Below are 15,046 nucleotides of genomic sequence, written 5' to 3'. Positions count from 1 at the left end.
GGCGAGGTCACACAGGGCAAAGGGTTGGGGGGGGTTAGGGGCTCCGGAGCTCGACACGGGGGGGTTGGGAGGGAGGACGTGGGTTCTGGCTGCCAGCACTCTGCCTCCTCTTGCTTGCCCTTTGATGTGCACCCCTCTCACCTCCAGAGCTGTCAGTGAGTTGTCAGAACCAATCAGAGGACCCGACTGTGTCTGCCAGCCACAGACAAGTTTGGACAAGATGACATCAAATTTCTGGCACTGCATGTCAAGTGCCATGTGAAAACAGATGTCTTGATTACTGGGTCACTACTGCTTTTAAGAAGGTAGAACCCATTCCTGTTCCCATTTTAAACACCAGCCAAACAAAGCTGATTAGAAAGTCCTTTAGTGCATTGTGATGAACTCCGGAAAAAAAAATAACACGACATCATACTCGTCATCAACATTTCTCATAGCCGAAAGCAGCCGTTTGTCACAGTAAAAATATTCAACACTCTCCTCTTTCACAAACGAGCAGAACCCCATAGAAGACTGCATACGGCAAGCAACGCGTGCAGACCAAGTGGGTTCAGGTAATACTTCAAGCAGTCGCGTGAGAAGGGAAAAGCCCATGTGATACATGACAAGGCCCTCAGAGTTCCCAACTGACAAAAGCAACTTCACTGAACAGGACAGATTGCCGCTTGTCTGACTGGCTTAATCTGTTGGATTGAGCAATGAGACGCCTTTGGCTTCACAAGCCCTTCAAAGGCAGCAGATTTTTTCAAGGGCTGAAAAAAAGACTGAAAGAAAAAAAAGTCTTTTCACTGTGCTGGTCACACCGATGGCCTTATAAGCTTTATTTATTGGCTTCAAACATCTTTATTCATTGTCTATCACTCAAGCCCTTTCACTTCATCAACCCCCAACAAAGGCCGCAAGCTTGGACAATCTGTCAACTGTCTCCATCATTGATCACAGAGCGACACTGGGCGGTCAGTGAGGCTTCCAGAAGTCCAACCGTTGCACCACAAGTAGAAAGGGGCTATGGAAACCCCCCCAGATAAGACTGCACTCTCCCCAGCCTCAATAGAGGGCCACATTACCGAGCCCTGCATTCATTTGCCCACGCTTCACCAGCTCATTATTAGAATCTAACTCTCCTCTCCTCCCTCTGGCATTCACGGGGGCCACGGAGCAACAAAAAGGAGTCACCGGCACCATTGTGCTTGATCGGAGTTTTATTTAGCTCTCCCATATGGTTCTCCAGCCCCTGCTACAGCCTGAATGTTTACGCTCATACTCATCAGAGCCACTGGCCATTTCAATAGGGAGAGTACTTTATAATCACACTGGCCATTGTGAGATTATTTTTTTTTTGTTTGGAGACAAAAGAGAGAGTCGTGAATAAGTGACCAGCACTCCGTTGTCGTTCCGAATGAGAATGAGGCCCTCGCCACTGTCTGCTTACAAGCTTCAGTTCTAAAATGTTTTTGCTCAGAAATTTCTGTTAAATGTTTCTCGTCTCAGGTAGTCCCTAAATGAATTCACAAGTGAGCACCACCTCATCGTGTTCCAGCACACACTAGACATTTACAGCACTCTGCTGTCTCCCAAACGGGAGGACGGGATTAACCCCAACAAGGTCTTCACCGCTTTGACTTTTGCCTTATGAACGCAGCACACCCTCAGCTGCAATTTGTCCGCATCGCGGAGCCATCAGGCCTAATCGTGTCTGATTGGACCAGCAGCGCTCTGAAGGAGTGGGGCTCTGGCCACTGGGACGACTCCCCGGGGCTGCTGAAAAGCACAGCGCTGGGATTCCTGTGTGAAAGCACACAACTGCGCTCATATCTGCCGCTTGCATCCAGCCAATTCTGCCATGAACAGTCGTTAGGATGTAAAAACCTTTCCCCCTTTACACAAACACACACACACACACACACACACACACACACACACACACACACACACAAACACCCACCCACACACACACACACACACACACACACACACACACACACACACACACCCACACACACACACACACACACACACACACACACACAAAGACACGTATTTATACCCATTTTCCCAATTTGTTTTTGGCCTTGTCTTTTCCAAAGCACTCCCAAGGTATCTCCCATAGCCCATTTCACAAGTGCACATGCAAATCTGGCCTAAGAAGGATACACACTTAAGATGTTGAAAAATACTTCCTTTGTGTGTGTGTGTGTGTGTGTGTGAACTTCTTTTACAACTGAATCTATTCCTTCAGCATAATTACCTTTCACTGAGGATGAAAACCATGGAGCAGGAACAGCACATCATCTGAGTTAGACATGACACAGAAGAAACCAGGAGAGGCCCAGTCTGCAGACCTCCCATAGGAGGCCCAGTCTGCAGACCTCCCATAGGAGGCCCAGTCTGCAGACCTCCCATAGGAGGCCCAGTCAACAGACTTCCCATAGCTCTGGCCTCTAGCTGCCTGTGTAAAAACAACATTCCACTTTTTATAATGTGCGGATATCTTTACTGTAAGGTTCATAACATCAACCACCCTTTATTGACTGACCCATGGCCTAATTCCTTCATTTTTATTATAGTTTTTTAGATGAATATGAACTATACTGTCAGTGTTTCTAGCTTTTAGTACTTTAGATGTAAATAGAATGGTAATTTTTTTGCCTCATATTATTATCTTGTATTACTTTATGATACTGCAGAGTATATCTATTTTGTTTTGCTTCTAATTCTCCTTTAGTGACTGCACAAAGACTCATCCAGACAGGTTGGTCTTGTGTCTGCACAAAGATGCTGATCTTGTCTCCTCAAATCAGATTGGCTTTTCGATCCGGTCAAGTGCACTGGGTAGGCAAATTTATGCAATTAGGTCATATAAGCTAGTGACAGTGGTTGGCATATAAGGAACAGCAGTAGAAAATTAAAGTGAAAATTCACAGCAATGCAAACAAAAATCTAAGAAAGAAACAAAGTGGGAAGACACTGGGGTAAACACTGCACATGATGAGAATTAATTCTGCTCCAATATGCTGGACCTGTCCAACACTGGCCTCTTTGGATGGGGGGGGGGGGTATACAGGCAGATTGTGTCCCGGCTGCCAGGACATGATTATATTTTAAGTGTGTAATATTCTCGAGGCCCGCGCCACCTTCCCCCCTCCCTCATGTTCCATATCTCTCTCTCTCTCTCTCTCTCTCTCTCTCTCTCTCTCTCTCTCTCTCTCTCTCCCCGTCGCACGCCCACTGGCTGCTCTCACCTTCCCTACCCCACTGGCACACACTCCGCCTGTCTGTCTCCCATCATCCGTGCCCACCGTGTAGGGATCTGGATCCTCGGGATTGATACCCGCTGCGGTGACAAAGCTAGCGTCCGGCTAGCATCCTGCCTTTGGCCTTCCCCTCGTCTGCTGGTGCCTCACAGAGACGGGTGTGGGTGGGTTGGGGGTGGGGGACATGCGTGCGGACTGATCACGCAGCTCTGAATCACGCACCAAGCCCGGCACGTGGCAGACAAAGGTTGTGTGGTTCATCACTCAGACCAGCGCCGCACGGGCAGCTGTCTGTGCCACACTCGCGCTGACTAGCGTCCAGAGTAGCAGATGGTTTGTGCATTCATGACCAGTTTAGTCGAAGCCCAAGAGTCACAACCATTCAGGGGAATGGTTGCTTCTTCTGTCAGCAATCAGATAATAAAGCTTTTCAGTCTAGTAGAAAATTAGAAATGCACTTGAAAATTGTCCTTAATTTATTGAGGTCACCTCTGCTCCTTAGAAGAAGGACGTTCAATGTCCTCTGCATTTCAAATTGCATTTACATACAGTGTTTACATACAGCGTTACAGTCACTTGGACAGAAGACAACAGTGCAAGGCTGCTTCTTCTTATCCGTTCATCTTACAACTGAGGTGTTCACACTTTCCCACAGCTGGCAGGTGCCTGGGCTGGAAGATTGAATCTGATCCAACCAGAACCTCCCTCCTGGTCCGTCCGTCTCCAGAGCGGGATGCCTGCACATCTGCAGCATAATCGATAACAGATGAGCGGGTCCTGGGCCCGGAATCTTTCATCGCCTCTTGCTGCTCAGTGGCAGATGGCAGTGCCGGAGAGGCCCAGCCGTCGTCCGACAGCCCCGGGATCCCGCCCTGCACACCCCTCCCAGCACCCCGCCGCCCCCTCCACCCCCTCCGCTCGAGCCACAGACAAAACCCAGACCACAGGATGAGACGTCAAGGTATTAAACCGCCATCACCCAGAGGAGCCAGAGAGCCACCGACCATTAAAGGTAACGACGCATGGCTCTAACTGGGCATTCTGGGATACGGCGATATGCCCAGCTATCAGGTTAAAGATCCTCGCACCCAATATGCACACACAGGGCTTATAGTAAGCACAGACTTCAGCGTAGTTCCATTAATTGTAATAACGATTCGTAGAGATGACAATGCAGTTCTGCATGCTGCTGTAGACAAGGAGCTTTTGCTAAATACTCACACATGGCATTCAGTCATTCTGAATGTGCTTTCCTGCCCAACACTCCTCCCACTTTAAAACAATACCCCATCTGGGGCAGTTGTACTGTAGGACGAATCAGAGAATCAGAGAAACACTGGGAACTGCTCCCTGTACAGTCAATTAACATAAACACTTTGAACCAAATAAAAGGGCACTAAATATTAAATAAAATTAGTCAATTGATAGACACATGCATAAGTACATAAATACTAAAATAAGAAAAATGGGGAACAATTGTATCCTATTATAATATTCCGTAACCTATTCAAATAACGTTACATCTATTTTAAAAGAAATACAAAGTGATTCTACATTTAAATACATACAAATTACGCAACATTCCCACTCAGACTGAGGCAGATTTTTGCCAAATACAAAAAAAGCACCAGACACACACAAAGTGAAGAACATGCAAATCACATCTGATGTAACTAGTTTAAATAATTTTAATAATCATGCCAAAACTTCATCACAGCTTTCCAGTGCTTAAGCAAAATTAACATAATCATTGCACTATTTGCATAATCACAGAGCTTGTTTGTCTGTGTTACTTATCATTATCAACTATGCAACAGACAAAAACAACATGCTACATAAACTGACCTCCATAACCCTCAAAACCACAACCAACATGATTGCATTCATGATTGGACTCCCTGTTTAGGAACTCAAAGTGGACCGAGACTGCTTCGCTAGTTTTTTCTTATTTTGCATAAACGATATGCATGAAAAACACAGTTCAGAGATACTGTATGAAAACAAACAGCAGGACATCCACTATTGTAGCGCCCTCATCTGATCATTAGTGGAAGTGCACACAAGTTCAGAGCACAAGTTCAGGTGCAGACTGTTACCGAGACAAACAAAAAACACCACGTATATATCACGTTTATTCCAGTACACATGGAATACGTTTCAAAGGAACTGATGAAGAGAGCATGTGCTAAGCAATCATAAAAAAGTGATTACAGAAGTGGATGGAATCATAGCACTATAATCCAGACAGAGATTATGTTGTTTCCTACAACATCTTCACAGGCTTACAAGTAAACGGTTGAACATAGCAAATAAGTAAGAAGAATTATCTGTTCAAAGAATTTACATTGCTAATGAAATTCCAGTAATCTTTTTCAATAAAATAATTTGAACTGATGGATTAGAAGATCAGAAAGCCGGCAGCATGTGGGCTTCTACAAACACAAACCAGACTATCATCCCCTAAACTTTATATATATATATATATATATATATATATATATATATATATATATATATATATATATATATATATATATATATATATATATATAAAATTAATCCTTATATTTTTTACTTCTTACTTATGCATTCAATCATCTCAAAGCAACTCAAAGGTATTCCACACTAGACTGAAGCAAAGTTACTTCCAAAAACAATTCCCTTTAGTTATTGATTTAATATGGAAGTTTTGAGAATGGTAATATGTCATAATAATACGTTATTGTTTTATTAATTCTACATCCAAAGCAAGAACACTACTTGTGCAGACAGCTTTCTCAACAGTAACATTTATTATAGCCCGAGAGTCGTGACATTCTACAATGAGCCGGTATCTCATTTGGCCGTAAGACCTTCCCTAAGTGGATTTCCATACACACAGCCTTGCACGACATCCCTCTTAAACACCTCGCAAACCCTGACCTGCTGGACCCAGGCCCTGCCCCGCACCCTCAACACACCCCTCCATCCTGCCTCGTCTGCACAAACAGACAGCCGCACCGCCCACCGCTGCAAGGACAGAGGCTCGCCACGGCCTCCGAACCCCTGAATAATGCTGCCCGCCACTTTAACAGAAACCACCTCTCCAAAATTCTGCTGTGAAGAAACAAACGAAGCGGTAATAAAGCATCCCCGGCCCAAGGTGACGCTTCTCCTCACGACATGACCACAGAAAAGAAAAACGCCAAGGTCTACGGGCACAAGTGCTGTGGAGACGGTGCCTGAATCGAAATGTGTTGGTAACGCGGCCGCATCGCCCGTTTGTTAAAGCCCATCCTACGACTGTGGAGATCTTCACTTTCTCACTCGGTACTGATTAACGAGAAGTGCTTGGCCCAAAGGCAAGTGTGAAGGGTTGCACAAGTGTGAAGGGTTGCACAAGCAGAGGCTTGAGACAATAATGGGCCTTGTCTACGCAGTTACCAAATGGCTGCTGCTTGGTTAACTGTAAGCTCCATTTTGGGACCTTTTGCTCCCACATTTAATTAAAATATCATTATCACCTTTCTGCGTACTGAGCTGTATTACAGCCCGCACAATCCGGATCTGTTTGCTTAATTGGTCTTAAATGGGTAAATTACAATTCGCCCATTCTGTCTTTTTTTTTTAGCTCACCAATAATGGGGACTGAGAGAGTGATTGTGCACAATTGTTAATGTGTTTCAAATGAACATATCAAAACAAGAAAGTGAGTAGTAGTCAAATATTCACTGATGGCACAAATTAATTCATTAATGGGGAATATTAGTTTTAATAAAGTATTTGTAAAATATATCCAAATATACTAGAGCATATTTAGTGCCTATTATAAGCAAAATTCTTAGACGCTTATAACCTCCATCACCCCAAAGTACCTGTTCACCTGTTGCGTGGGCTGCAAACACACCAAGCCCGAACCTGACCCATCCCTGGAGCTGAAGCATTGCACCTCAGACGGAGACCCACCTGGGCCGAGCTGGGCCGGGCCAGACATGGCACATGAGAGTCTGGGCCGCGGTAGTCTGCCCTCCACCCTGCTCCACTGCAGCAGGTCGTGCTAGCCCGGTTCGTACTAGCCCAGCTCCCATGGCAGGCAGTAAGTGCCTTGCTGGCATATGGTGCAGTCTCCATTTGAGTGCTAAAAGCTGGGGACTGTTTTTGCAGAGCAGATGTTTGCCAGCGCAGGAGAGGCAGCTGATTTCGTGGAACAGCTGGGAACGGTGTGTGACCCACATACAGGCCATGTGGATACGCAGCACCAACCTGCCAAAAGGGGGCAAAAAAATCTAGTTTGTTCCGTTGTGTCCGTCTCCCCTTTTAGAGCAGGTACAGTAGATGTTCATCTCAACATGAGGGCACCTCAAACATCTTATTTTAACTTATAATTACTGAATCGATGAGAAGTGAACATATAAAGCGGTGTGACAAAATTAAAGCGTCACTATTCTGCACTGTACTTCGAGGCGGTTGTTTGGAATGGACTACGATTCAGAGAGTGTGGATAGACATCTGCACATCTATGTTTGCTTCACCGTTGCACTGGGGAAGAAAAGGCGGATTATTCTAGGCGTATGACAAGGATGGCAGGGTCATTACAGTGGGCACTTTGATAAACGTTGCTGCATCCTCTGAGCAGATGGGACCCTGTTTGGGTGGAGAACCCCGAATAAAAACATCCATCAGTGAAGCAGTTTTGCAGCGTGTTTGCGGGTGAGAGGGACAGTACCTCCAGTCGGTCCGAATGAACACACAGAAAAAAGGGTCCGAGTCAGTGTCGTCAATATAATAAACAGGCCATTCCTTATCCATCAAAATCGCACAACTTACACTGTAGTTTGATTTTACTGTGATATTAAGCTGACAATATACCGTGGAACTGATGACCATATCATGCACACTGATAACCGATATAACGGCCCCATAATTCTGTAAATCACTTTAAATAACTGGATGCACCGTTTTCATGGTAGGCGACGATTATTTTAGGTGTAATACTCATGAAATAATTCCATTCTTTGCGGTGGTAGACAGGGTGACTGAGTAGGACAGTATATTGGAGAAACATTTACAATGTAAAGCAGAAAGGTTTGTTCACGTAGGACATGGGACAGGACTGTTACAACACACACCCACACCCTAAAAAGGGTCTTGAACCACACTATAGTTTATCTTCCCTGACCCAACACTAACTCCAGGACCACTGGGCATTGTTAAATGCAGTGACAGCATGCCTGATGGGTAACCACACCACTTCCCCCAGATCTCCACACAGGCAGGCATAGGGGGCGCCAGAGCTCCCTTAATGCAGAGCTCACCAGAGGGGCAGAGCCTGATGCACTGGAAACCCTGGTAGTTTGGTTCAAGTGCAGACGCCCCCCACCCCATTCGCTCTGTAAGTGAAGTCATATGCAGGAATTTTGTAACGTATAGCACCACACACATGGCATGACAGTAAGGGATCAGGTATCTGCTAATTACTCAAGGATGATGCCATATCAATGTAATTCATAGTAAATTGTAAAGTATTTCCTTTGAACAATAAGGCAATATTGGACTTCTCTGTCAAATGAATTCATGCACTGTAGATTATTGGTAATTAAAGTGTACACTGTTATTACCTTAAATTCACTGACCGTGGGAACACAGAACAATTTCAATTGACTTTACTGTGGTCATAAACGTCAGAAACAGAAGCCGAACCGGACACACCACAGCTGCAGCGTAGCGCCTGTTCCCAGTAACCCAGCTGACAGTCAAACGCAGTCACATTCACAAGACTTCCAAGGTCAGGATTCTTGATTTCTGAGCACAGTTCATAGTTCTCTGGTCTCCAGTGAGCTGGCACGTCTGACGGAGTGTGGAGGGAAGAGTGAGGGGCCACAGTGACAGTGAGGTGCTCGATGTTTTGAGCAAGACGTGAGACAGAAGAGCAAACCAGGTGTACTGAGCACCAGGTCAGTTGAGGCTTGCATGTGCGGACGCAAAGGACCTGCAACCACACGGGACACGGACCACAACACGCATGCAGTGATAAATGGATAAATGTACCTTTTACTCATATAAAGAGTTGCAGCAATCTACTTGCTACCAGAAGCAATTCTAAAGTCTGTATGTGCCCTAAGCAAAAATTCACGAGGCCCCATTGGGGAATTCGGTTCTCATTCTGCCATTGCAAATTTCGCACATTGCCACTGCTGTAGTTTTAAGTTTGCCAGTGCTCAAGGGCTCCCCACTGGCCTCTGGGCCAGTAATACTGCCCATCTTGCCAAGTGGCAACTCCGTTATTGACTCATAGATCCACAACAATCTATTGACTCATAGATCCAGACCAATCTAATGACTCATGAAGCCATTCACCCACATCAAACGTACTGACTCACAACAATCTAGTGACACAAAGATCTGCATTAATCCAACATGTCGATCTGAAACAACATAAGGACACACAGACCCACACTTTCACCCAACAATTTTAAACTCTTTAAGACCAAGTTTCTTCATTTGCTATATTACACAATAAAGGCTTTTGGGAATTTTGCTTTATGACATCACTGACTTCCAGGTCCTTCTGTTCTGGATTAATTCATCATCTTAACTAGATGTCGATTTAATCCAACAACAGCAGCTGCCACAGTGGTGGTGCATCTCTCCTCCACCGTGTAAGGGACTCCTCCATCTTCCCCATCAGCCAGCAGCCCGCACCACCCAGATCATACTTTGACAGACACCTGGTCTGCGATACTTGTCAGGACATTCTTTCAAGGAGCCAGCAGGGAAAGAAAATACATGCTGTATTCAAATGTGTGAATGTGTGTGTGCACAAGAGTGTGTGTGTGTGTGTGTGTGTGTGTGTGTGTGTGTGTGTACACACATGCCCACCTCCTTGATGCTTGATTTGCCTCAGTGTGTGTTCCAGGACAAGAGCCTCTTGCTTTTTCCCCCATCAATCCCAGGATTAATGGTGAGAGAGTTGGAACGGAGTGTCAAATCTGTTGCTGCTGTCTGGAGGAACAGAAGCCCGTGTGTTGAAGCAGAAAGATGTCAGAGCAGATCTGGCCTAATTATTGTGCCCCCTCACTACAGTTTGAGGTGATGAATGTGATCCATTTAGCGACGGGTCTGCTAAGAATACCAAAGCGAATCATTTGCTCAGCAACTGTTGGTTTTCTGAATATTCTTCTGCATTTTGACTGTCAAATACTACACCTCACAGACAGTCGAATAAAGGACAGCAGTAACTATGTCTCACTAGCTAATAAGATGCAATTTTATTTTCTATTAGGCTAACTGAGGTTTTTACCACATTCTCGTGGGTCACAGCACGTCAAGACACTCCGCTAACTACAACTACTATAACAAAAAGGCATCAGTGTGACCGTAAATTACAACAGAGGTAGTGGCATTTACTTTCTGACATTTAAATTTGCTGAAATTATTTGAAAATATTGCTTCAGAAAACAATTGAGTTCTTCCACTTTTTTATCAAATCTGGGTTTTAGACCAGTGTCAAATTTCCTCAGTGAGCGACTGGAGTCACAGACATGTTCCTCTATTCATTTCGAAGACAAACGCAGCCCTATTGAAGTCAAAGCCAGCCCGCAGTCTCTGGAGGCAGCCTGCTGTCTCTGGTCTTGGACATGTAAGAGACTTCACCTGAAATGACAGGTGAGGGGCCTGAAGGTAGAACAGACCAACAGGAAAGCAGCGACCTGCCAAAGATCCATCACTCACTCTCACACCCACTCACAAGTGTCTCGAGCATGACATCTTTTTCTCTATGAATCAGTGTGACACATCAAGTGTATGACACAGAATGATGTTCAAACACAATCCAATAAAGAATGGCTGTGAGCTAGAAATCACTGTGTAACTAACACATAAATGATGGTCACCAGGGCTCGTGTAAATAATTAAGAGCAACAATATTTCCGCCCATGCTTTCATCATTTTCATAATTAGTAATGAGTATGGAGTTGTGTAGAAACATCCAGGGGCACTTCATGGGAGGGGCAAGAAGACTGACACTACAAGTGCAAATTTAACGAGATGTCACTTTCAGAGTATGACTTTCTCCTGTCATGCAATTAAATAAATAAATATCAAAACAAATAAAACTGATTTTCACAAAACAATCACATTTTGTGTACCAGTGTTCAGTTTTATTTTTGGTACCGTCAAGAACTTCAAACCTCAGAACTGTCTATCTTGCCAAGGGACTATGTGGAACGCTCTATTTACTTGAAGATGAACAATTATTTCATTTTCTAGGCTCCAGTTTCTCTGTGTGGTGCAAAAGGTTGAGATGACCTGGCCCTATAATCTTCCGTTATCTGCACGTAAGGGGTGGGGGCCGGTTGCACCATATGGCTAACGATTACAACAATAAATCAGGTTCCGAGGTCCCATTATAATTTATGCCAAAATTATGCAGTATTTTAATCAAAGGAGAAGTGGTTGTTATGACATTTCAGGACGTCATTTTGCTCATCTCCTTTCTGATCGGACAGCTGATTTTTATTTTACTGTGGGGATTGTACAAATAGCTCACACACACTGCTGACTGATTGAAGGGCCATAATTATTGGTGAGGCTTTTTCAGTATGCAAATGAGTAACCTTTAGCAGCCCTGCGCTTGGTAGCAGTGGCAGATGGGCAGTAATGGTAATGGGGTGGAGATTGGCTGGAATAAATCTGAAAACGGTCTGGACCGTGGTTCACAGCCCCCAGCCAGGCGAGAGAGCAGTGGTAGCGGAGGGCAGCGGGGGGTAGGGTGGGCGTAGGTTGGGGGTAGGGTGTCAGCCCTGCTGATGTGGCCCTGATCTTCCTGATCACTGCAACATCCTGGCCTCGCAGTGCCAGGTAGGTCAAATGGGAACATCCTCATGGTGTAGCTCGATGGTGTCTGAGGGCACTGGGCTATTTTTGAGGGTAGCGCTGCTCAATTAACACAAACCTTGGTGATTGTTACACCAGACACCTCATCATTTCAGCTCTGGACTCCTCTCTTAAAACCCAATGCCATTTCAAAATTAAACTTTTTTTTTTTTTAATATACAAGGAATAATATGACCCATTGTGTTTATACGAGAGCTGGATGAGTGCACAACGCAACACAGCTGTCAACAATGCCTAATTGAAAACCTCTCCAGAGAAGAGTCCAACGCAAATAAATACCAAACACGGAGACACAAAACCAGCAACACGGCAGCACAAGAGAATCCATCCCCTCTCTGGCTCTAAATTACCCTGACAGCCACTAGCTTTCCTGTACAGCCAAGTGAGTGATTAGTATCATCATTTAAATAGCAATTTGCCAGTTAATTAAAGTGACCTTGGTTGTTCCTCATGCATCTAAAAAAAATGGCAAGGCTACCTTTCTTGTGCCGTCTGTGCAAGTGTTGTCAGAGGCTCCGAGATTAAGTCACCCCAATGACAAAAGTAAATTAGACAGCTGTCAGGACGTACCTGCGTCTCTCCACACAGAGCGATTTACAACTGCCTGGAAACTGGAATTTTCCCTCATCATTATTATTGTGCAATTTACGACAAGTTTTAATGCTTTTTTGGCAGGTGTCATTAAACAGGAGACGTAAAAAGCGGATTGCATGAAATCGTCGGAACTGCACATTAATGTTTAATGAAAAGTCTGTGACAACATCTTTAAAACCCAATGGAGTGGATTTTATAATTAGCCGTGAAGATTTTGGGATGAAAATCATTGGCAGCATCTCCTGATCTTATTCTGGAGATCCAGATGACTACACCATGAATTATTTAGCAGAGTTGCTAATGTTCCACTGTTTTAAGCTTCATCTAAATGTTTTTACACATTCAATTTTAAGGAGGATATCACATCTGACAAGTCTATAACAAAACTGAACAAAACTTTGGGTGGCTGTTTAGCAGAAAGTTAATTTGGAATGTAATACTGCACATTTCACTATCAGACAAGCAAAAATATGAATAAAGAAGCAAACAGAAGATAATTCAACAGATCTGGGAAATCTCTCCCAATTGACTGCAAGCCGCCACAGTCATAAAACACTTAAAACACTTAAAAAGGACTCTAATGGAGTAAAATAAATAATTTCCTATGCTGCTTCACAAGGGACATTTCATTTAGTTCAAACCAAATTAGAGTGCGCGTGTGTGTGTGTGTGTTTATCTGTGTGTGTGTGTGTGTGTGTGTGTGTGTGTGTGTGTGCCCGCCCACCATGATGTACAGTATTCAGTACCCATAGAGGACTAGTTTGGGTAACAGTACAAGTCTATTCTTAGCAGTAAAATTACAGTGCTGTCAGCACTCAACCACAGCTTGTCACAAGGAAAATTACATCAAAGAAAGATACAGATTTTGCTCTAGGTCTACAACGGCAATGCTGAAGAAACTAGTTTGTCCTCCGATAAATTCCACAATGCTAATAATGTCAAGGTGCCGTTTGGGTTGGCTGCCTTAAATGGCCCGGTTCATTTCCCTTATTGCCTATGGCTCATTTGGCTTCCCAGGGGCCTGATGACTGTGTCCCTAACTCCATCACCTACCCCGCACGCGAGAGCCCCTCCAACCTCCCCGCTACACCGTAGTCGGGTCAGCCGGAGGGGGCCCCGTCACAACAGGTCGCCGCCACGGCAACAGCACTCCTAGTGACAGCAGGTAAATTGCGTGTCAGGAGGGCCCTGGTTTTGTGGCTCACACGAAGCCCTTCAGTGAGCGATTTCTCACTAAATGTTTATGATTAAAATGTCAGTAAAGCTGCACGGACCTTTCATCCTGGGGGTGCCGAGCTGTCCATCTTCCCGGCCGGGGCCTGGCACACCGAGCACCATTTATCCATGATGAGGATCACGTCATATAATAATGATTGTCTCTGGAGAGCATTTAGACTGAAGGAAAATGCTGATTGCGACAATGGGCTGCTGAATCTCATTTGGGCGCCACTGTGACAGGTGACTGCTGGCACAAAAACACTCCAGTCTCCAGGGACCCCAACAGGAATCCCTCTTCCTCCTTTCCTCCGTATTTCGTTTTATCTGTCTATTTATCTATTTATTTATTTTAATCATGTCGACAGCTGCTGCAAAAGTTTGTGTTTCATTCCAAGCAAGAAGAGAAATACTCAGAGGTGTTATCTGTGTTAATCAATATCATGCATTTGTAAACTTTAATCTTCTGTGCTAAGGCAGGGTTGGTGTCCAGTTGTCCCATTGCCCTTAAAAACCCTCACGAAACTCAACATAACTAAATATACAGTGAAAGGAAGTTCAGAGCAGAACAGCTTACAGCCGCAGAAAGAAAAAATCGAGCGTCAGTTTCAGCTTCTTACCAACTTAACACCATTAAACTGATGACGAGAGGCACGCGAGCAAAGCCGCGCGTATCATTGTGTGTTCGAGGCAACGGGGCCAGACAGCAGCTGTATCTGCAGATGCTGTTGGAGGGATAAAAAACACACAACCTCATCCACGCAGCTCTCTCCACTTGTTTGTTTGTCGGTAATTTAGCCCTTCAGCGCTGAAAAATACAGCTATGTTTTCATACTAACAAGGCAATTAGCAATAATTACAAATACTTTTCCCCCTCCTTTTCCCCTTCCCTCGATCAGATGGCATCGATGCAGCAACACCAAATGTCTGGTTCTCGTGAAATTGCGGGTGCGCACGTCTCCGCGTGCAGAGGAGCGTGCGCGTGGGCTCGCGAGCCAAAATGTGGGCGTGTTCGAATATCCGCGGCGTTAAAACGCAGGGCCGCTGTGGTCGGATTTGCATGAGAAAGAAGTGGGGGCCTCTGCGGTTCCGTCCCCAGTATGGCCGCG

General features: G+C 44.9%; 1 long non-coding RNA gene across 1 annotated transcript; it reads left to right on the top strand.

Annotated features, from left to right (window-relative positions):
* The first annotated feature begins 9,842 nt into the window (after positions 1-9,842).
* Positions 9,843-11,094, top strand: LOC143518295 (uncharacterized). The gene is made up of 4 exons (XR_013132152.1): positions 9,843-9,892; positions 10,187-10,322; positions 10,516-10,626; positions 10,798-11,094. It is a non-coding gene; the product is annotated as an uncharacterized LOC143518295 (long non-coding RNA).
* The last annotated feature ends 3,952 nt before the right edge of the window (positions 11,095-15,046 follow it).

Source organism: Brachyhypopomus gauderio, chromosome 7 (assembly GCF_052324685.1).
Source record: "Brachyhypopomus gauderio isolate BG-103 chromosome 7, BGAUD_0.2, whole genome shotgun sequence".
Classification (NCBI taxonomy): Eukaryota; Metazoa; Chordata; class Actinopteri; order Gymnotiformes; family Hypopomidae; genus Brachyhypopomus; species Brachyhypopomus gauderio.
This window is presented reverse-complemented; position numbering and strand designations above follow the sequence as displayed.